Source organism: Lissotriton helveticus, chromosome 3_1, assembly GCF_964261635.1.
Source record: "Lissotriton helveticus chromosome 3_1, aLisHel1.1, whole genome shotgun sequence".
NCBI lineage: Eukaryota > Metazoa > Chordata > Amphibia > Caudata > Salamandridae > Lissotriton > Lissotriton helveticus.
In genome coordinates, this window is record NC_136061.1 from 1,583,180,203 (window position 1) to 1,583,203,677 (window position 23,475).

The window sequence follows — 23,475 nt, forward strand, 5'->3', positions numbered from 1 at the left end:
GGGTCTGATCGGCCATGTGTTCAAATCCCCTATGTGAGCATATTGTGATGCAGGACAACAGTGTTATACAACACATAAGGTGGAGGTGAAAGGCACAACTAATGAGCATTCAGCCAAGTTGACTTACCTTGGCCCAGCACCGGAGTAGTGTGTGGTCCCTGGACAGATGTCAAGTCCAACCTAGTAGCAGAATTCAGTGGGCGTCTTTGATTCTGGGTGGACCTCATTGTACCTAAAATGATAAGTGTGTTTTGCAACTTTACATTCCTGCTGCTACATGTGATGCATTCAATTCCTGGCACAGAGGACGAGCACAAGCAGTTGTGGGCACCACCGTTGCAGTAGTGTGTCATACATAATGTAAGGAGTGATCCCACATATCACTTAGAATGGGCCCACTATCTTGATGCTACCTATATCACAATGACATGCATACAAATTCAGAGGTAAGGTCCACTATTGTGTTTTGTTGATGCCCAGAAAATTATCCATCCAATGTACGCAGTACATGACCAACTGTGTGGACTGTGCAATTTAATGTATTTTGGAAAGATTTGAAGTTGGACAGTGTATGCATTGTCAATACTACAGAGACTGGTATCTCACTGTTTGTTTTTCATTTCCATAATTGTGTAATTAGACTTTCTTGATTAGGTCTACAGACACTATTACAATATAGTGTGTACACCCTTTTGACTAGTTGTGGCCCCCAATTACAGGATTGGTTTCCCCAGTGTGGGTTTTTTGGTGAAATACATGTTGTATACCACAATTACAAAGGTATGATGAGCCAAAAATATTTTATATTTTGTCTTTCGCTGTTCACAAATGTCATATGGTAAAGGTGAATGTCCATTGACAACTCCAATTGTAAAGGAGCAGATTTTGCATCACTGGTTGACTTACATAGCTGGGCACTATTTGTCGCTCTGTCGTCTCCTGACAATGTATGCATTTTGACCATCTCCTGGCCAGTTTGACTTACCAGTTAGTGTGGTTGCCATGCCTTCCTCTGTATGTTGCCGATTCCTCCCATTAGATGCGGTGACCTCTGCTACTGCAGTTGTCTGTGCTCTGGCTGGATCTGTCCATGGGTGAGAATAGACAAAAGTAAACAAATGGAAAATGTGCTTGTGGAACGTTTCGGGGATTTGCCCATATCTTCTGCGTGCTAACAGTGTTGTGAAGTACTGCCGCAGACGGGGCAGGTAGGAGCAGTGGTGTGTTGGGGATGTAATGGCTTGGCAGAGTGGAAAATGGACAACAGAATATGTGTATGACATATTTACATCTGATGATACTCTCACCTTCTGCTTTGTGATTTAGGCTGGCACAGGGTGATGTACTTCTTGGAGAATTTGTGGCAGGTTTACAAGCCCCTTGAATAAGATTTACACTGCTGTTGCATCACTTCTGTGACACAACAGTGGTGTACAACTGACGACACATTTAGAATTATTTGCAACGTGACGCTTCTATGGTGAAGCGTCACATTGTGAGGCCCTGTGCTTCATTGAACCTGCGTCGGCTTTGATGTAGCCAGGGTGGGCATTCCTTTGGGATATGCCGCGTACAAGTGATTCAGTGAAATCTATAAGGTTTCACAGAGTCATTTTTCAGAGTCTGCTGCGACACAACCTTACGCCTGCTTGAAGCATGTTTGTTAAGGGCAGTGCATGGACATTATTGGAGTTGCATCGCTCTTGCGACACGACTCCAGAAAAGCCCTCCCTACGCACCATCAGATTCAACACACATCTGTCTATCCCTGCGCCACAGTGCACCACCATCTGAACACAATGCATCCATGTTTGCGCAAGGGTTGAATTGCATGTCACATTGGTACTGGCGCTTCCCTGCTAATAATTGTCAATTGCTACTTTATATTTTTAACTTTATTTAGCATTTCCATATAGCATTGCACATTTTCAGTCAATATGAACAGTTATTGAATTTGCAGGGTTGTGTAAATACGGCTGCAGTATTGTGCCCATGTTTTCTAAAGGGGGGAGGGATTTGCCATTTCTAATGCAAAGGATTCTGGGACTTGTGGTGCTACATACAGAGGGTGACACATGAGTCTCTGACTGACTATATTGTTATATACACTTTGGACAAGTTCCTTAATACCAATGCCAGTGTAACACAGACAATCTTTTCATGTACTTTTTCTTTTCATTCCACTTACCTGGTACCACATAGCGGACATCACTGACAGGCAGCCCATGGACCAAGTGGGGTGTATTGTTGTGAGCATATCCTTCTCCAGTGTGGTGAGCTGGGTGAGGGGTCCAGGGCATGCAGCAGGGAGGATCCTGCTTAATACATTCCTGGAGTATTTCTCCTTCACCCTCTGCCTTTCACCTTGCCACTTTTTTTTTATATACTGTACTGTGCGCCTCTCCTCCCCCAAGGCTGAGACAGCAGTGGCTATCTGCTGCCATAGCTCTGCCTTCTGTGCCCCACTGGTGCAGTAGGGTGGGAGTCCATAGAGGCGCTTGTGGTGCCTGACTATGAACTCCACAAGCATGGTGGTCTCCTCTGCAGTAAAGTTCCTTTTTCTCCTCATTTCCATTTTCTGTGGCACTGTGAGCGTTGTAGACACAAACTCTATGTGGACAAACCTGTTCCTTCAATGTGCTCTGCTTTTATGTGTTTTCTAGTGCTGGTCAATTATTGCTAATTTGCTTCAGCTGGAGCGTGGTGGGGGGTGGTAGGCACTGGCAACATTCACCATGGCAAAATGGAGCTGTTGGCTGGGATTGACTGCAGTGTATCACCTGATTTTACCCTTGGCTAACATGACCAACTGCCAAAATTCATATCTTCAGGCCCGTAATTGGAATTTCCGGCCCGGAATCGTAAATTCAGGCACTATTTCGTAAAATGCGGGCCGGAATCGTAAATTCCGCCAAAGTGCCCTAAATTCCGACCCGGCGGCGGAAATTCCGGCCCGGCGGCGGACGTAAAGATAGTAGTCGTAAGTACATTCTGTGAATACCGAAAGTAGTAAGTTCATTCTGTGAATCCCGAAAGTAGTAAGTGCATTCTGTGAATACCAAAATAGTAGTAAGTTTAGGATTTAGTCTTAAGTTCATTCTGTGAATCGGGCCCAGAGTTACGATGTTAAAGCGAACAAAACTGAAACAGAGTGGCATATTTACAAGCCTTCAGCGCTACCAGAACGTCGCTTTTTCTGATGCTCCGGTGGAGCAGCACCATTTTAAATATTTACAAAGTGGCGCTAAGCCACTTTGCAAGGCATAACGCTACCTTGTAAATATGCCCCTTTCCGTCGCATTCCTCTGCGGCAAAGAGGTGTGCAATGAAGGTTGCTGTGGGTGTTCCACCTCAACACCCATTGCTTATTTACACTACCCTACATTTACAGGGCTGAGACAGCACCAATAACTAATGCCAGTGAGTACCAGAAGTTACAATAGAGCAACAATAAGAAATTAATTCCTCATCGTTGCTCTTTTTCATGTGTGCTGCATTCTGCAGAACACACAAAAGGTGCACATTGGCAGGGATACATTCCTGCACATAAACAATTGTATCTGCAGCATAGGCATCCTTGCTACATGGCGGCAGGGTGCCTGTGCTGGCACTCAACATCTTTTTTTGTGCCTAATCTAGGGGAAACACAGGGGTGTGCTGAATTCTTGTGAATATGGTGCATTCTTGTGTTGTGAAAATGTCGGCGCATGGCGCTGCCAAACTTGGTGCAGCTCTGGGCTCTGACATTTTCTCGTGAATATGCTCCAGGGTTTAAAGTTAGCATCCAAACAGTTGCAGTTTAAGAGGATTTTGTTTGGCAGCTTAAAAAATATCCTATTGATTTCTGTTGTGGCATCATTTTGTTCCATTGTTCACATTTTTTGCAGGAAAGGTTAGTTGGTGCTTGACTGTGAAACATATTGCATATCATCACATGGCACACCATTAATCTTGGTATTTTTTTGTGAAACTAGATCTAGTACATGGATAACTTTACCCAAAATTTAAGATGTAATTAAATTATTAGCTTTGAACTGTCAGAACACTTTATTGCCTTTGCTGCACAGGATAGTTTTGTGATGTATTCCTATAGGTTCTGAATCGATCCCCCTATTCCTGACCCTATACTGGTTAAACAAACCAACAAGTTAACTAACAGTCAGCCCATGAGGCAGAAAACCCCCATGATGCAGATACCGTTATCTGACGCAGTCACACTACGGCACAGGAACGTGTTATCTGATTAGGTCATAACGCTTGCGATCTAATTAGACAAGCGATATTCCTCCAGCCCCTGATAAGGCATACGGAGTTCTCATAACAAATCAAACCTATGACAACCTGGGCAAAACCCTGCGGCCATTGTTTTGATTTCACCGAGAACTTCAGCAAAAGAATGTGCTAACGAGCAAGTCGTATGACATCCTTATTGACGTATCTATGTCCATCCTTACGTCAATCTCGGCACCTTAAAGGTATAAATATTACCGATATTGCCCTATGCAAACACACGCGATGGTGACGAGACGGAGCAGCCATACTTGCCGAAGCCCAGAGCAGAGCAGACCCCGCTGGCGCAGCCCCGCCTTCCTGACGCACTGAGAACGAGAAGCTGCTTTCTCCTGCCGAGAAATCCAGCACCGGTGCTTCCGGGTAGCCCTCGCAGGCAGCCTGGAATATCGAGACCAGAGACGAGAGATACCATCCCTCATTCAACCTAGATTCCAGGTACAGAACTGAATAACCCCTCACAGAGAATTCTTTAGTTATTCACTTGGCAAAAACAAACTTAACTTAAACTGTAACTTTCTATTCCCGCCCACGTATTAGGCTTAGGTCAGGTACACGGGGTAGGCGTATTTAGAAACACCAGTTGAGTACGTTTAGTCAAATGTATATGTGTATATAATATATTTTATTCATTTTAAAACATCTTATGGCTTAGAAACCATATCAATGTTTTTACAGTATTATTTTATACTATTGCTTTTAATGTATGCACTTTACTTAGCTATAAGTATTGCAATAATATCGATCCATTTCTCTTGTATGAGAAAAGAGACTGATCAATAAATAACACCTTTTTATTGAACACGCCCGTCTCTTCCTTTTCTCTACAATCTGATGAGACTAAGAATGCACGTACTGACTGAGTAAAATAAATTGCCTTTTGTTCACACGACTCTCGAGATATACTCTTGATTAGGGGAGAGCAAAGTTGTCATGTTCTATGGTTGTCAGAAACTAAATCCCTTCTTGTCTAATCAGGGAAGTTAATTCCTTCCTGAACATTCGAGAAAGTTTCTAGTGAACTCTGAGCTAGCTGGCAAACCCAAAACTTTAAGTCTAGTATCGACAGTAGTAGACCTAGTTAACGTCTGGTCTAGGCCTTTACTGCTGTAGGTATTATTCCAATGCGCAGAGCCTATTGGGATGATAGGAACTACACTACATGGCGCCCAACGTGTTTGGAAAGGGCGATAAAACTAACGTAAGACATTTAGAGTAACTCAGTCGTGCTTTCTCATTCAGACCCCTTTTCCCATAATACTCCAAAGACGTCTGGAGTGGGTGAAAGGTTATATCCGCCAGACCTCGCAGGAGGGAACTCCTATGTATGGTTCTTGGTATAAGTCAACGTTGAAGGATACACTGTTCCAAAATATTGTGCATCTAATCTTTGTTTCCATAAGAAACCTGATCTGCAAACAAACAAAAAAATAACCATCCTGTCAGTAAAATGGGAGACAGTGATGAAGAAAGAGAGGCAGTTAGATTAGCAACTGAACTCGCAGCAGCTGATGCTACCATACAGGAAGCAGACCCGGATATAATACTCATTCCGGTCATCAAAAGGAAATCTATAACCATAAAACTTATAGAAAATGGACTGACACCTAGAGGTGGTACAGTCATATTCGTAATTGAGGCACACGAATATCGGCAGACAGAGGTATACTATTCATGGATAAATTTTCCAGCAGCAAATCCTGTAACAAAGTACTTCCACTATTACAAAATAGAGGAACCTCCTGAAACGTACACTCCTTTCGAGGAGGTGGAAGTACCACTCAAATTTCAAGAGCATTTGCTCTTATTTGATGGCGCCCTAAAACATAATAATCACATCACCAGGCTCGGTCCTTTAGGTAGACCAGGAGCAACGTGGCCGGTCCTAGCCGGATACACACCACATCCAGACATCGACGGGATGTCTGCAGCTAACTTGTTAACACAGCTAAAACAATTAATAAAAATACATAGACAATTAGTCCAGTATGTGATGCGGACTTCAACAATTCAGCCAGCGATTAAACTCCCACAGCTGACCCCTCACCAGGGGAACACAAATAAAATTACACCACAGAACATCCAGTCCTGCCTAGGTAAAGTACCGGCTAAACGGGAACAAATACCATTCTGGCTAGCGCAGAAAATCACCCAAATAGAGGCGGTGTTTCCAGACACTACCCCGCTAGAAAAGCACAGGATTCTGACTATCTGTCTTCCAATGGGAATCGCACCACACATTGAGGACTGTGACACTTGGGGTACAGTCTTTGCTTCCATCTACACAAAAACGCACAGTGTTCCATCCATTTCGGTAATACCAGATGTGCTAAAACAAATTCAAGATGAATATGGTCCAGAACCCGCTTTAACTCTTGGTATGAAATTACTGAAAGACTTCAAGCAGGTCTCGGCTATATTATTAGCCAACATAAAAGGTGAAGCAGCAAACGTGGCGATCCGCCAGAGGTTAAAAGAGACAGATATAGCAGACCAACCAGCTGAAATTGCCAGAATCATAGAAAAATCCTATGAGGAACTAGGTAGAGATAGTTTAGGTGGAATACCAGTAAAACCGCAACTAATTGAAAGTCCTGAAAAAATATTTTTTAATAATAATTCTACATCACCAAAAAAGAACTGGGATGGAAACAAACAATCCAATCCTAAAGAAAAGAAATTCCAGTCCCGAGGAAGGTCTCCTAGGCGAAGAGAAAAATCTCCGAACCAAAGACACAGGTCACCTCAGAGTGACCCCTCTGGGAAAAGATATAACCTTAGAAATAGGGATAATATTAAAAAACCTGATAGATATCAAGACATTGAAACACGTCCTTCTCAATCTTTTCAGACTTCCTCGCAGAAATCGGAAAAGAGAGGACGATCAGAACAAAGAGAAGAGCACGCCAAGTCCAAAGACAAGGAACCTGCTCAGCTAAAAAAGAAATTATAATTTCCAAAAAAGAAGGTAGCCAGTATCAAGGTAGTTAACAATGCCGAGAATACTGAGGACACAACTGAAAAACGGAGAATGGGCTCAGACAATGCTAGACAGCGCAGCAGAAGTGAGCATAGCTCGCAAAGTCCTTATGAATCATCTGGAGACAGTGGACACGAATGAATATCTTCAAGTGGAAACTGCAGACACCAGAGTTAGCAAACCTAACAAAATTTATGAAATAACATTGCGTATAGAGGGGGATAAGACTAGAAAAATAAGGGGACTATTTTGGGATAATCTCTCCAAGGGCTATGATATCCTTCTAGCTGAAAAAGACTGGCCACCAGAGTTTGTCAGGGAGTGCCCTCATGGCGAAGAAATAATTATGCCTGCCTTCTCAAATCAAATTCCAATTCATAAAAAATACACACTTGCTAGAAAGTGGGCAGTGGCTCTAGCTCCTGCTTTATATAAAAATCACGTGGGATGGGATGAGGACTCTCCTCCTCACAAAATCCAGTTAAAATCACAACCAACTGAACAAAGGCAGTACCCAATTAAGCAAGAAGCTAAAAAACAGGTAAATGAAATACTAGATCAGCTAGAATACCAGGGGGTGATTGAAACTTGCACCTCACAAATGAACAACCCTTTGTTTCCGGTCTCCAAACCAGACAATTCATACCGTCTAGTTTTGGATTACCGACACCTTAACACATGTTGCAAAACTTTTGCAGTGCAAAACTCACATAGTGCTGCACTAATGAATAACATAGTGCGCAAAAAATACAAAACAACATTAGACATTTCTAATGGATTCTTTTGTCAAAACATAGCACCAGAGAGCAGATATTTAACTGCATTCTCAATAAATGGCACTCAAAAACAATTCTGTCGGTTAGCCCAGGGGTACAAGAACAGCCCGGGGGTATTCTCAGCGAGAGTAACAGAATTACTACAACTATATGATGATGAAGCATTATCTTATGTCGATGACATATACTTAACAGATGATGACTTGGAGACTCACTTGAAAAGAGTGAACACCATAATACTTGGGTTCGCAGCAGAGGGTTACAAATTCAACTTTAAAAAATCCAGAATTGCCCATCTGACAGTCCTGTTCTTAGGATATGAATTATCAAGTATAGCCTGGCTGACAATTTTCTAGAATATTGTGCCATACTCCAAGCACCTAGAGGAATTAAAAAATCTAGAATATGAAAGAACATTCCCTCTGCCAATCGACATTCTGCCTTTACGACATTACGCCTGTGTAATTTATACAGACGGACATGCTCAACCCCCCGTTTGGGGAGAACAGGCATACAACCCCACATGTGGGATTACAAAAGAAGTGTGGCGCGGAGGTAAACTAAAACCTCTATTAACAAAAACACACTCAGTAGAAACTAATTCAGAACAACAGACTGAAATAATGGCATTGAAAATGGCGCTAGATAATGCGGATCGCGAATTCCCGACACTTATAGTGTCAGATTCCTATTACTGCGTCAAATCATATAACAAGGATTTGCAGACATGGATTCAAAATGGTTACAAAGATGACACAGATGCAACAATAAAGCAGAAAATGCTTTGGGAACAAATAGCTATTTTACAAAAAGAGCTACCAAAGACTCACGTGACACACTCACTGAGTCATCAGCGTGATGGCGTTCACGTTGCAGGGAATTCATTGGCTGAGACAGCCACAGCGGCAGCCACTAAATCGGCTCCCGTAGTTCGAAAAAAGCGTACATTAAAATACATTGACGGTGAAACAGTACTGGCGGTGAAAACATCATCAAAAGGCGACAGCTCAGCGTTACCGATCAACTATCCACTCAATTATACATACATAATAGATGCAAACTCCGTCCCTTTTGCTCGAATCCCTGGAGTGGGGGATAGAGTGATTCCAAACATGGACAGGAGAAACTTGTTAATCGCAGACGCACATATGGGCGAGGGTCTCAGACACCTAAAACTAAAAGATTCTCTGGAAGAATTACAATCACGGTACTGGTGGCCAGGCATGAGCCTGCGTCACACCATGTTTGTAAAAAACTGCCCAAACTGCAACAGAGATCGCAGTGGGGAGAGAAACAGTTTAATACCTCGTCGTTTTACTCCAGAAAAAATCAAGAGTAAAAAGGAAGGCTTGCGATTGACATATACAGGCTAGTTTACACTTATAATGTAGATCACCAGCACTCGGCTGACGTCTGGACTGTTATACAAAGATTTGCGAGTCTAAATGGCATATACGCTAAGAGCATGCTACGTTTGACCATTGTTTTCACTCTAGCCCTCCAGCCTGAGGGGAAACATAACCAAATGAGCATAGCCCAGCGGGAATCTTCTCACTTCCTTCCTGAGGGATACGGGATGGTGTAAAGAAAAAACCAAGGCATAAAGCAATCTATAACGGAAAGGATATTAGGTTCGGGAGCTGGGTGGGTCAAACATCTAATAAGTGTCCAAGGTAGTCTAAATAACTTGCCAAGAAATTCTCTGAAGGGATTCAGTGCGTACGAATTATTATTTGGAACTAGGATGTTGATCTCTGACATTGATAGTCAGACTTCAGTGGTGAAAGAAAAAAGCTTTGATATCAAAGACCGTTTGGCTATTTTGCAGGACTTAAACAAAACAAGAAAAGACCTGAGCAACATAAAATTGAAACAACAGCCAACAACCACTGAAGAACCACCACCTGTCCCAGCAAGACCTGTCTGGATTCCAAAAGTCGGGGATCTAGTCAGGGAAAAGATTGCGGTAAAGAAGGAATTTGGGCCTTCTTACAGAAAAGCAGTTCCTGTCTTGTCTGTCAACGGGACAAGATCAGTTGTACTACCGCCACTTGCTGGAAAAAAGGAGAACCGAGTTGTATCCATCGACCTGGTAAAACCACAACAAGTGGCCGATAACAAACAGTAGGCCAAGTGGACTCCCAATAAGTAGCAGAACACCAAGGTTTGCTACCAGTACAGAGGTCCTAACGAAGAGGCTCATCACATTCGAAACGCCTACAGAAGAACAACAAGGACTATGCAACAATGCAATAGAACTCAGACCTCTGAAAACCCAAATAAAAACATTTAGCAGAGACACACCAATCTATAATGAAGTACCAAGTGAAAATGCAAGAAACAGAAATCCTGAACCAATTGGAACAATTGACAGAACTGCATCCGGCTACTTCATAAACTTCGATGATTCCTCTGAAGGCTTCAGTGAATCAAAGACACAGCCATCATCAAAAACCTTTAAAGATAAAGCTAAAGAACTTTTGAAACAACTGAAAGAAACATATCTGATTTCTCCATGGATTGAATTTTGGGTGGGTTTTGGTGCATTTATCCTCATACTTTGGCTCATCATGATACTAACTTTGGGACGCTTCATTGAGGGAAAATATGCAAAAATGGACACAGCAAGTTAGAAAATCAACTTGATCCTCAAACCACACACATCTTCACACATCGAGAAAAGAGAACTTTCTTCAGTCAACTTCACAGCCAATCCGATACCTGGTGGGGTAGCCTGGGACAACACTGACTATGAAATTTATGGTCCGGTCGAAATCCTGAAATATCCACACCAAATTAAGATCTCATTGAGTGACTTTGCAAAACCAAGCTCATTTGCTGATGATTGGGACTTCGAAAGCATTAATAATATGATGTCTGACTTAGTAATGTCTGCTAAATTTACCAAACATGATTATTTGCAGGGTTCTACAAATTATGATAGTATGTACTGTTATAACTACTATGGTAACCATTTTTTACATAGATCTGCACAACCTAGAAATGTTTTAAATTATAATCAATGGGAACATTGTGCAACCCCTCCAAAAGGAAGCTCAAGGACCTTCTATGACAAATATTCATACTTTTCAGGTTTTAACACAAGTAATGCTGAAGCATTCTATTTTAAATTGTCAAACAAGACAGGGACAAAGACCATGATAACCAACACAAAATTGATATATTCAGACTCATTCTTTGAAAAAAAGAATACTTTTGGTTTTGATTATTGGGACAAGAATGTTGAATTGAAAAGTGTTTGGGGTACAAAAGAATGGCAAGTGCAGGGCATAGAATCTATGTTTAGAGCCTGCATGATCCCAGAACAAATGATATTTTTAAATGACACTGTTCAACAAACCACCTGTCTTGGCCTAGCCAAAATCAAAGACTTAAATAAACCGTCTATTCCAAAGCCAACAATGTTCAGCAATAGCTCTACAGATGAAGAGAAAGACGTAAATTATGTATTAAACCAAAACAGAACACATCCTGATTGGAAACAGTGGTTGATCTGGCCCACAGATACAAATAACTGTCAAGATAGATTCCTGAACAAAACACAGGGGTTCAAAATGACCAGGCCAGACCCTAGATATCCCCAAAGACATCACCCAGGGATAATAACCACCTACAGTGTGGGCAGATTATGCCTTCAATGGCTACAAACTTCCACACTGGCAGAAATTAAACAACACCTAACTTTACTTACTGATGGTGCTGAGTTGCGTGATTTCATTATGGGGCCGCGCAAACAGCGTCAAAAACGTTTCATAGCAGCCTCTGTATATGCAGCATACAATGAGGCCTGGAAGGTTACTCAAATTGAAACAGCAGAGAGAATACGGGAAATTGACCGTATTAATTTGGAAAAATCACTTTCTGTAGTGGACAATGGGTTAATGACTCTGTCCTCCAGAATTTTTTCTTTGGACAGCATTGTGTCTTCAGCAATCGACATATTGACGCAAGACTTACTGTTATTACAACACGGTCAGTCCCAATTGCGCTCTATTGTACAGCTTGGCTGGACGTTACAAAATCTGCGTTCAGGCTATGTGCCTTGGCGTTTAATCAACACAACGTCACTATTCAAAATCTTTAACCTTACTGATAGACAAATCAGTATGGCACAAAAGGGTGCTGATTATACAATCTTGAGCATTGAAAAACTCGAAAGATTACCAGTGACAATGTCAGAACGACCTGTCAGTGAATGGATAATACATGGGATAATAAATATTCCAATCTCAACCTTCAGGTTTCAATACTGCCAAAAATATATACAGGCTGGCATGTACGAGAAATTGGGAAAAGGGTACATTAAAACATCATGGAACCTGCCCTATTCACATGCATGTGTCAGTAATAAAGGACAGAAAGTGTTTCTTAGTGGCAATAATTGTGCGATGTCACTAAGCGGCACGCTTCTGTGTAACGGAATTAGTTTGCATGGAGCCTGTGAAGGGAATTCATACAACCTTTCATGTCACCAGCAAGGCGCACCTGCAACAGAAATAGAACCATTCTTTCAAAGACTCTATAATGGGAGTTACATTCTAATTGTAGACCGCAGATGTTGTAGTCTTATGCCCGGGACTCCTTATCTAGTCACTACGACTGCGAAGGTCAAGTGCTGTGGACGCTCATTGTTCCCCAGCTCCTTTCCAGACAGGGAGGCAAGGGCATGGCCCAATTTGAAAATTACTTCTATTCGAATAGATACTTTAAGCAGAATGAAAACAGTGCTTCTTCAGACGCCTACAAGGCTCACGTCATCAAAAGAAACGTATGATCTACAAGTCGCAAGGACGACTGCCGAGATACATTCATTGTTATCAACTAATTCCCCCATACATTTCGCAGAAATACTAAACGAAATCTTAAATATTTCTGATACCAATGGGGTCTCAAAGGTATTTAAGACAGTATTTTCGATGGCATTAACACCATTCGAAGCCATACTGGGTATTTTTCCAGATTTCGTCCATTCGATTTTTGGCGGACTCCCCCTGATCTTGGGACTAATTGCAGGAATCCTATTCTTGGTCCTTATTTTTCGGTATGGCAACCCATGTCACAGACAAAACTCTTGCGACAAGGGAAGAAACAATCCTAGCCATTGGATACCGGGACCGGATATCAAAAATCCTGGGACTCTCCCGGCTTAGAGACCTGAACATGACTTGGTTTCTATCATTTCGACCAATGTGGCAAAGATGTGTTTTACCTGTATTAAGGTGTCTGCTATGCGGAGAAGAATGCGTGTTAGACACCTGTCTGACGCTACAATCGGATGCGCCAATGGATGCAGAAACATTGTTGAGCCCGATCAAGGTTCATGCTTTGTGCTGCCCTCAAAGGCTACCAATCCTGATGACGGCATTCGTGGAAGCTTCACCACTACGATTGATGGGTAGTGAAGTTCAAGATGAAAGCAGCATCGATCAGGTACGACCTTCTGTCAGCAATGCAAATCAGAATGTCAATGGAAACAATCATGCGCACGAATGCATGATTACACCTATTTCCGAGTTAGTGGAACTTTCCCAGGAAGCTGTTGACAGTTTTTTCGAAAGCCTAAATGATATGATGTTCTCACCAGAGCAGAAATAGAGACTTTTGAACAAGCTCGCACATGGCGTTCCCTGAATTCGGCCTTCAACTTTAAAAATAAAGTCACATGAACAATTTTTCCTCCAGTTCACGGACAGCAATTTTTCAGCAGCCCCAAAATATTTTTTCATATTTTTCGGGACACTATCTTCTGCTTAAAGTAAGAACTATTCTTAAAGAACTAAGGTTTCTAAATTTTAGATGGCTTATAGACATTAGCTGCCCGCTGGTATGTTCATAAATATCTTATTCTGTGATGGAATGGTCTCGAACTTTTTTTCTGTATTAAGAGCCATTTCATGTGTAAATTCTCATATACCAAATAAGCAATAATGTATACAAATGCGTGATTACCTTAGCATTATTATACAGCTTGAGTGCATACAATACATATGATTGCAACTTTTCCGTATATTTGAAAATTTCAAAATGCATTTATGTATTTTGGGGTGGTAAGGTATACACAATACTCTATAGTATGTTGTACTATGTTTTACTATGCATAGATTAGTAAATATGACCATAGTTAGCGTGGAGTGGGTGTGATGTATTCCTATAGGTTCTGAATCGATCCCCCTATTCCTGACCCTATTCTGGTTAAACAAACCAACAAGTTAACTAACAGTCAGCCCATGAGGCAGAAAACCCCCATGATGCAGATACCGTTATCTGACGCAGTCACACTATGGCACAGGAACGTGTTATCTGATTAGGTCATAACGCTTGCGATCTAATTAGACAAGCGATATTCCTCCAGCCCCTGATAAGGCATATGGAGTTCTCATAACAAATCAAACCTATGACAACCTGGGCAAAACCCTGCGGCCATTGTTTTGATTTCACCGAGAACTTCAGCAAAAGAATGTGCTAAAGAGCAAGTCGTATGACATCCTTATTGACGTATCTATGTCCATCCTTACGTCAATCTCGGCACCTTAAAGGTATAAATATTACCGATATTGCCCTATGCAAACACACACGGTGGTGACGAGACGGAGCAGCCATACTTGCCGAAGCCCAGAGCAGAGCAGACCCCGCTGGCGCAGCCCCGCCTTCCTGACGCGCTGAGAACGAGAAGCTGCTTTCTCCTGCCGAGAAATCCAGCACCGGCGCTTCCGGGTAGCCCTCGCAGGCAGCCTGGAATATCGAGACCAGAGACGAGAGATACCATCCCTCATTCAACCTAGATTCCAGGTACAGAACTGAATAACCCCTCACAGAGAATTCTTTAGTTATTCACTTGGCAAAAACAAACTTAACTTAAACTGTAACTTTCTATTCCCGCCCACGTATTAGGCTTAGGTCAGGTACACGGGGTAGGCGTATTTAGAAACACCAGTTGAGTACGTTTAGTCAAATGTATATGTGTATATAATATATTTTATTCATTTTAAAACATCTTATGGCTTAGAAACCATATCAATGTTTTTACAGTATTATTTTATACTATTGCTTTTAATGTATGCACTTTACTTAGCTATAAGTATTGCAATAATATCGATCCATTTCTCTTGTATGAGAAAAGAGACTGATCAATAAATAACACCTTTTTATTGAACACGCCCGTCTCTTCCTTTTGTCTACAATCTGATGAGACTAAGAATGCACGTACTGACTGAGTAAAATAAATTGCCTTTTGTTCACACGACTCTCGAGATATACTCTTGATTAGGGGAGAGCAAAGTTGTCATGTTCTATGGTTGTCAGAAACTAAATCCCTTCTTGTCTAATCAGGGAAGTTAAGTCCTTCCTGAACATTCGAGAAAGTTTCTAGTGAACTCTGAGCTAGCTGGCAAACCCAAAACTTTAAGTCTAGTATCGACAGTAGTAGACCTAGTTAACGTCTGGTCTAGGCCTTTACTGCTGTAGGTATTATTCCAATGCGCAGAGCCTATTGGGATGATAGGAACTACACTACAGTTTAATTCCTATTTAAATTGGAGTTTCTGATATTTTTTTATGTCACTCCAGCTGGCTGTATCAAGTGATATAACTTGGTAGTAAGCCGAGTACCATTAACTCAACAGACTCATGTCTTTCACCTTAGATTCTGGGGATTATTAAACATCAGCTTGGCTTATATAATATCTGACAAAAAGCTAATATTGTGATTTTTTGTTTTTTATGTGTCCTGGAATTCACATGTGCTTGCACAAAGGGCCTTATTTAGAGGTTGGGGGACAGGTTAGTCAGTGGCAATGGCGTAACTTGAAATTATGGGGCCCCCTGCAGAGTGTGATGAGGAGCCCCTGAGTCTCCAATAATTCAGATATTCATTGTTCCTGGGATGAATGGGGACCCCCTCAGTGGTTGTGCCCCCCTGCACTGCAGAGGCTGCAGATTTCTGTATTACACCCCCAGGATAGTCCATCACAAACATGGTTGATGTCCTGTCTGTCATATTACAAATTTATTATAGCCTGTGCATTGCTAATACGGTGGACAAGATATCCGTCACATTTTGATGGAGTGTCTTGTCCGCCAAACTGCAAATAATGTCCAAAGTCTGGTTATTGACAGGAGTACCATTTTGTTTCAGATATGTCATTCACCATTGGTAACCCCTACTCACCTAGAAACAAGTTGCTTTACTTTCTTGATTCCAGATCCACATTAGTGCCTAAATATTATTTTTAAACTGAACATTGTGTTACTCATGTATTGGTTTGTAAATCATGATTACTGGATTCCAGGGGCGGTTGGCATAGCTCGCAGATGGTGAGGTTGGCGTGTGGGGGGTTAGGGGTGGAGACAGGGGGCACAGCTGCAATAAAAATTAAAAAACACTTACCTTGTGGCTGCCACCGCGGGGTTCCGCGTCTCTGCTTCTGCTCTCCTGTGTCCGCCTCCAGGTTGCAACAGGAAGCAGGCAGCCAGGCTCTCACCCCTAAGATATCCGCAACGCTGCAATGCAGTGTTGTGATGGGCCTGAGCATCATGACACAGCACTTAGCCAGGAGCTGTAGAGGTCGTCATGTCCTCCATGGAGAACAGGGAAGTGTGCATGACTGTTTTGGGTGGCCCGAGAGGGCCGACCAAACAGCTATTGTGCACTTAGGAGGGTTGTACCCTTCTCCCCTACTCTTCAGCCCCGCCCACCCACTCACGCAAGGTGAAACAGCAGGAGGAGAAAATAAAATGATAATAACATTACATTATTATCATTTTATTTTTTCCTTTCTTTGCCTGCTTGAAGGCTTTGGGGCAGCGCTCCTCCGACTTAGCGGAGTAGCCGCCACTGCTGCATTCAACACACCTTCATTGTTCTGACACTGTATTGGATAAACACAGGTAATTCTTTGGAAAATAAATAGTCCTTCTGTTCATCGCTTTTCTTCAGTAGCTGCATGTCTTGTCTGGCACATGTGTTTGAGGGTCACCGGCACACTTTTATATGTACACCAGTTACATTCAGATTTGTGTCTGCCTGAAGACTTACCTACACCAGGCATCTGGATTGCATCTATCGCTTGACGAATGAGAGCTTCTTCTTAAGGTCATCAACCGGCCGTAAATTTCACAGACCTTCCGTAATTTGTAACTGACGTCCATTGTCCATGAGGATCCCTTCTACGGATTGCTTTTTGTCTGTAATTTTAGGCCTTGCAGGGAGCAGAGCTGTTCCACTGCGAGAGGCCCTAGCTCCCTGATGGGGCCTCCTCGCACTCATTCTCGGAACACAAGAGCAGCCCCAACCCGCCCATTGTCATACTGTATGCTGGCTGATTGTCACATACAGAATGACAATGGGCCAGTTTCAGCTGTAACAGCATGTGGTGGCCTCCTCTTGCCACGGTCTAGGGCAGGGCATTCTGTAAGGGTTAGATTGAAGAAATGTACAAAATAAAATGTACAAAAACGCCCATGCTGCTATGTGCCAGTTGATGAAAATAAGCTGGCGAAAAAAGTTAAAAAGAAGAGGTTATACTTCTTACACAGTCTCATTATTTCAGAGCTGAAGCATTTTTAATATTATATACAATGAATCCATAGTTGCTGTCTTTTTATTTATTTTATGCAACTAACATCCATTGACAAAGCCAATAGTCATTGCTTGTTGTAGGTCTAATTGTATTGGATATAATGATAGAAACAGCAAAATACCAGCCGGGCGCCACATTATGCTCAGTAAGCGTGGGCGTAAAATCCGTTTCGTTCGCTGAATTTGCGGATTTTTGTCAATTTCGCGGTCCGCGAATCCCGTAAATTTGCCCAAAAATCCGTAAATTTGCAAGCTTGCAGATTTTTTTGCTTGGTCGTGCTTAAAAAATACAATATCGCGCGCGCGGCGTTGACTTACCGTGATTCTGAGTCCGCCGAGTTGTTTTTCTCCCGGTTTGCATGTGCTGCGCCATTTTGGATCTTGCTGCGTGTTCGCGCAAGAGTTTTTCGACCGCAATTACGTCATCGCGGTCCGCCATCTTGCACAGAGAGAGTTTGACAACGCGAGTACGTCATAAGGGCCCGCGATCACGCATCTCAGGAGTAAACAATGCCGAACACGTAGATGCAGCGCGCAGTTGACTTCTGGCAGGAGATTTGAACAGCTCGCTTTTCCAAACTTGCAAAAATTGCAATTCTGCACAAGAAATCCACCGCAGGCAGCATAAAGCTTCTGAAAATCATGATTTTGATCAGAATAACTCCTCAGATTGACATTTGGCTGCACTTTTGTGTGCAAGGAGTCAATTTTTTTGGGGGGGTGGGAGGAAGGAAGTGCCGCAGAGTCTCCAACTTCCTGTTTCTGTCCAGCAGGCTCCTCCCAGTGCTTTGTCCATGTCCTGGTCACTTTTCATTTGGATCTGGAGCTGGAAGGATTCTTTTTTGTGGCTGCTGCTGGATATTTGTATTTGACGACTTTTTGTTTGGATCACTTTTGGATTACTTTCGGATTTGAGATTTTACAAGTAAGTTGGTGTTGTTTGCTTGGAGCATTGCAGTTGCTGCAACTACAATTGTTAAACTTTTTCACAACTTAAAAAAATATATATTGTGGGTAGCCACAGTTTGCAGTAGGCCCAGGGTTAGTCATAGGTGCATGATACAACTGTTTCTGTGAGTTTTGTTGAACTTAAATATCATTTATGTCATGGAATTGAATAGCTCACTGTTATATGTGGAATTTGTTTTTAATTTTGGGCTGCGTGTAAAGCCTCACTAGCCAGTAGGCCCGGGGTAGTCAGTGATGCATGGACCAAGTCTTTCTGTGGGGTGTCTTGAATTTAAACATCATTGAGGGCATGGATGGCATTGGATTGTGGTGATGTATGTGTGTTTTTCGACTTTTTGGGGTGGTGATGGGGCCTGGCCATGTGGGTGGGGACCATTTTGAGTCCTGGTCCAGGCAGGGCCTGGCCATGTAGCTGGGGGTCAAGGGCCTATTTTGAAGCCAGGCAGTGTGCTCAGGCCTGCACACAGTGTGCCTTGCTTTCATCCATTATGCCCAGTGGTAGTGAGTGGTGCATGGACCAAGTCTTTCTGTGGGGTGTCTTGAATTTAAACATCATTGAGGGCCTGGATGGCATTGGATTGTGGTGATGTTTGTGTGTTTTTCGACTTTCTGGGGTGGTGTTGGGGCCTGGCCATGTGGGTGGGGGCTAATTTGAGGCCTGGTCCAGGCAGGGCCTGGCCATGTAGCTGGGGGTCAAGGGCCCATTTTGAAGCCAGGCAGTGTGCTCAGGCCTGCACGCAGTTTGCCTTGCTTTCATCCATTAGGCCCAGGGGTACTCAGTGGTGCATGGACCAAGTCTTTATGTGGGGTGTCTTGAATTTAAACATCATTGAGGGCATGGATGGCATTGGATTGTGGTGATTTTTGTGTGTTTTTCGACTTTTTGGGGTGTTGTTGGGGCCTGGCCATGTGGTTGGGGGCCATTTTTAGGCCTTTTCCAGGCAGGGCCTGGCCATGTAGCTGAGGGTCAAGGGCCCATTTTGAAGCCAGGCAGTGTGCTCAGGCCTGCACCCAGTTTGCCTTGCTTTCTTCCATTAGGCCCAGGGGTAGTGAGTGGTGCATGGACCAAGTCTTTCTGTGGTGTTTCTTGAATTTAATCATCATTGAGGGCATGGATGGCAATTGGATTGTGGTGATTTTTGTGTGTTTTTGACTTTTTGGGGTGGTGTTGGGGCCTGCCCATGTGGGTGGGGGCCATTTTGAGGCCTGGTCCAGGCAGGGCCTGGCCATGGAGCTGGGGGTCAAGGCAGGGGCCATTTTGAAGCCAGGCAGTGTGCTCAGGCCTGCACCCAGTTTGCCTTGCTTTCTTCCATTAGGCCCAGGGTCACTCAGTGGTGCATGGACCAAGTCTTTCTGTGGGGTGTCTTGAATTTAAACATCATTGAGGGCATGGATGGCATTGGATTGTGGTGGTTTTTTGTGTTTTTCGACATTTTGGGGTGTTTAACTGATGTTCCTCTGGGTTCTATTGCTTTTAGGTGCACAAGAGAACCACCAGTGCCAGGAAGAAGTCCTGCAGCGGTGTGTGCAGCACAACGTCACATGACGTCACGTGTGGCCACAGACAAGACAACTCTGCAACTCGTGCAACTGCGGCCTGCTGTTCTGACATCTGAAGAAGATGGGCCCAAAGAAAGGTGGCCGTAGCTCCTCAGCGAAAAAATTTGCCAGTGCCACTGCCAGTAAGAAGGAGCAGAAGAAGCAAGTGGCACCACCTACCAAGGAGACTGGTGGGACCACCGACACCTTTTTTTGGGGAAAAAAACTACGCCTTCAGCAGCAGCGGTGTCCGCTGGGGACCAAGCTGGAAGCAGCACCTCCGCTTCATGGGGCACAGTGCCACCACGCCAAGTTAGGTCCAAGACCATGAGTGCTGCTGGGACAGCCACTTTAGTTTCTCAATCACCATCGACCAGTGAAGTTGGCTCATCACAAGAAAGAACCATCCAATCAACGCCAGGTGTAACTCAGCTGACGAGTGTTCAACAGCCGCAACGACAACCACAGGTGCAACTAGTACAAGCGCAAGTACATGGGCAAGGAGAGGCGCAAGTACATGGGCAAGGAGAGGCGCAAGTACATGCGCAAGGAGAGGCACAAGTAGAGGCGCAAGTAGAGGCGCAAGGAGAGGCGCAAGTAGAGGCGCAAGGAGAGGCGCAAGTAGAGGCGCATGGAGAGGTGCATGGAGATGTGCAACTAGAGGTTCATGGAGCTGCACAACTGCCTACAACGCTTGTTCCTCCAGACGTAGGGGCACATCAGGAAATTGATATTCAAGCAGAGCTATCATGCGATGAAGCGATTCGTCCTGGTGATGATCTATTGTCTTCCAGATCCCCAGCAAGAAAAAGGTCAAGGAGGGCTACTACTACTACTACAAGTTCTACTTCAAGCCCCCTTCATTCTGATGACCTTGATCTTGATTGGAACCCACCAATGCAGTCTGAGAGTGAGGCACGCCATGAGCCAACAAAGGTAGCTAAGCCTAAAAGGAAGGTTCCCGCAAGGCTTCCACTTATGGGTGATGACGACTAATTAGAAGTGGTGTCTTCTGCTGCTGATGAACAGTCTGACGACGACCCAGTCACCACAGTCGTCACTCCAGCCCCAGCGGGCATGCAGCAGACAGACATTTTCACCCTATTCCGAAAGGCTGCTGAGCGGGATGTGGGCGGCGTGGCACTGGAATCACCACCAACGCAGTTAACTACAATACCAACACGACCTACAGCTTCCATATTTTTTTGTCAGAAGGGCCGGCAAGGACCTCCATCCAGCTCGACCTCCATTACCTCAAGTAGTGGTGCTCTAAGTGAACAACAGATTCGAATTCAGCCACGCCCATACTCCACTTCATCTGACATTGAAACTGAAAGTAGCACCTCCACCACCAGCAGACATCTCCAGTCCCCAATTTGGGACTTCTTTAGTGTTAGCAAAAATGCGGAAAACATGGTCGTTTGTTTGATTTGTAAAATATTAGTTAGTCGGGGTCAGCTTGGTACCAACTATGGTACCGGAGGCCAAAGAGGTAATCTCCAAAAACACCACACTATCCAGTGGGAGGCGCACCTAAGGAAGGTCCGGGAAGCCAAAAGTAGAACTGATACAAATGTATCCCTTCACATTGCATCTGATGCTGATGAGGGGCTGATTGTGCAGGGGGGAAGTCAAGAACCGACTGACATTTTTTCTGGTACACCCAGTACCCCTGGCAGCAGGACTGCAGTGGTAGCGCCCACACCCTCTACCCCTGCAACATGTATGAGGCACACTAAGAGTCTGGGAGAGACACCAATGCGAAAAAGTACATCAATGAGCCTAACTGGTTTGAAGAAGTCTGCATCATCATCATCACGTAAAAAGGTCCAGACCACCATTAGCAGAATGTTTTGGTCGGATGCGCCATTTGAACGCAACTACCCAACGGCACGTCTGTATAACGCAAAGCTGGCTAAAATGCTAGCGCTGGACCTTCTCCCTTTTTCTTTCGTGGAAGGTGTGGGTTTTCTAGAATTTGTGGCAACAGTCTGCCCTAAATGGAAGGTTCCTAGCCGGACCTATTTTGCCAGGGTTGCTGTTCCAGCACTACTTTAAGATGTGCTGGAGGTGATTGGCGCAGCTATTCTGAAGAGTGCTGTTCACACTATCCACCTGACAACGGACATGTGGACCAGTTGCCAAGCCCTTGATTACATGTACATCACTGCACACTGGGTCTCTTTTTGCAGGGGTTAAAGACCCGTTAAAAGCAGGTGTTGATATGGACACAGTTATTCAAGCTACTCGGAAACATGCAACAGTAGCCATGGTTGTCATGAAGAAAACTCATACTGCACCTAACCTTTTGGAGGAGTTTGATAGGAAGGTCTATGAATGGCTGCATCCAAGAAATCGCATAGTTGGTTATGTTTCCACGGATAATGGCAGTAATATAGTTAGGGCCATGACTGATGGTGAATAGAGTGCCGTGTTTGGTGCACAGTATTAACATCGTGGTGCAAGATTTCTTGAAAAAAGAAAACACAGTCTGCAAGTTACTGACCACCTGCCGAAGAATCTGCACACATTTCAGCCAGTCTTGTAAGGCCCGGAAGCAGCAGAGAAGCATTCAACATGAACGTAGACTGCCAGTCAAAGGATTCATCCAGGTGGTGGCAACAAGTTGGAACTCAACCTTTTACATGCTTGAGCGTCTGTCTGAGCAGTGGGGGGTAATACATGATTACGTCTATAAACTGGGTTCTACTATGAAAGACATGAGGCTAGAGTTGGAGGAATGGAAGCTAGTTGCACGCCTGACAGACATGCTTCTTCCTTTTGAGGTCTTCACGCGTGAAGTCAGCAGGGAGGACTGTTCTTTGGGCAAAGCTATCCCATTGTTGGTCATGCTAGAGCACCAACTGAAGGCGGTGTCTTCAACGTTCCGAGATGATGCTGAAAAGCAAGACGCATATCAGTTGGCGGAGAGGTTATTAAGCCGCCTAGTTGACAATGAAAGGCTTAAAAACATACATACAGAACAACATTACATTTGTGCCACTATTCTGGATCCACGGTACAAAAAGGCAGTGGCCAGCAAAGCATTCATTCCTTTTGGTTTAGCAGATGTTTCAAAGTACAAACATTGGCTAGCTGTGTCAGCCACTCGGTTCGAAAAAGAGCGGCAGAAAATTCAAGGAGCCGGCAGAAGTACCACTGAATCAGCAGGCCATCCGGCGTCAAGTTTCACTTCTGAATCAGTGGCCGAAGGGAGTCACTTTCCCTCACAGCCGTTAACAACACCAGCATGCGTATCATCATCCTCACCTGCACCAGGCCCAGCCATAATATTGTCGGAAGCGGATTGGCTAACTCATCAA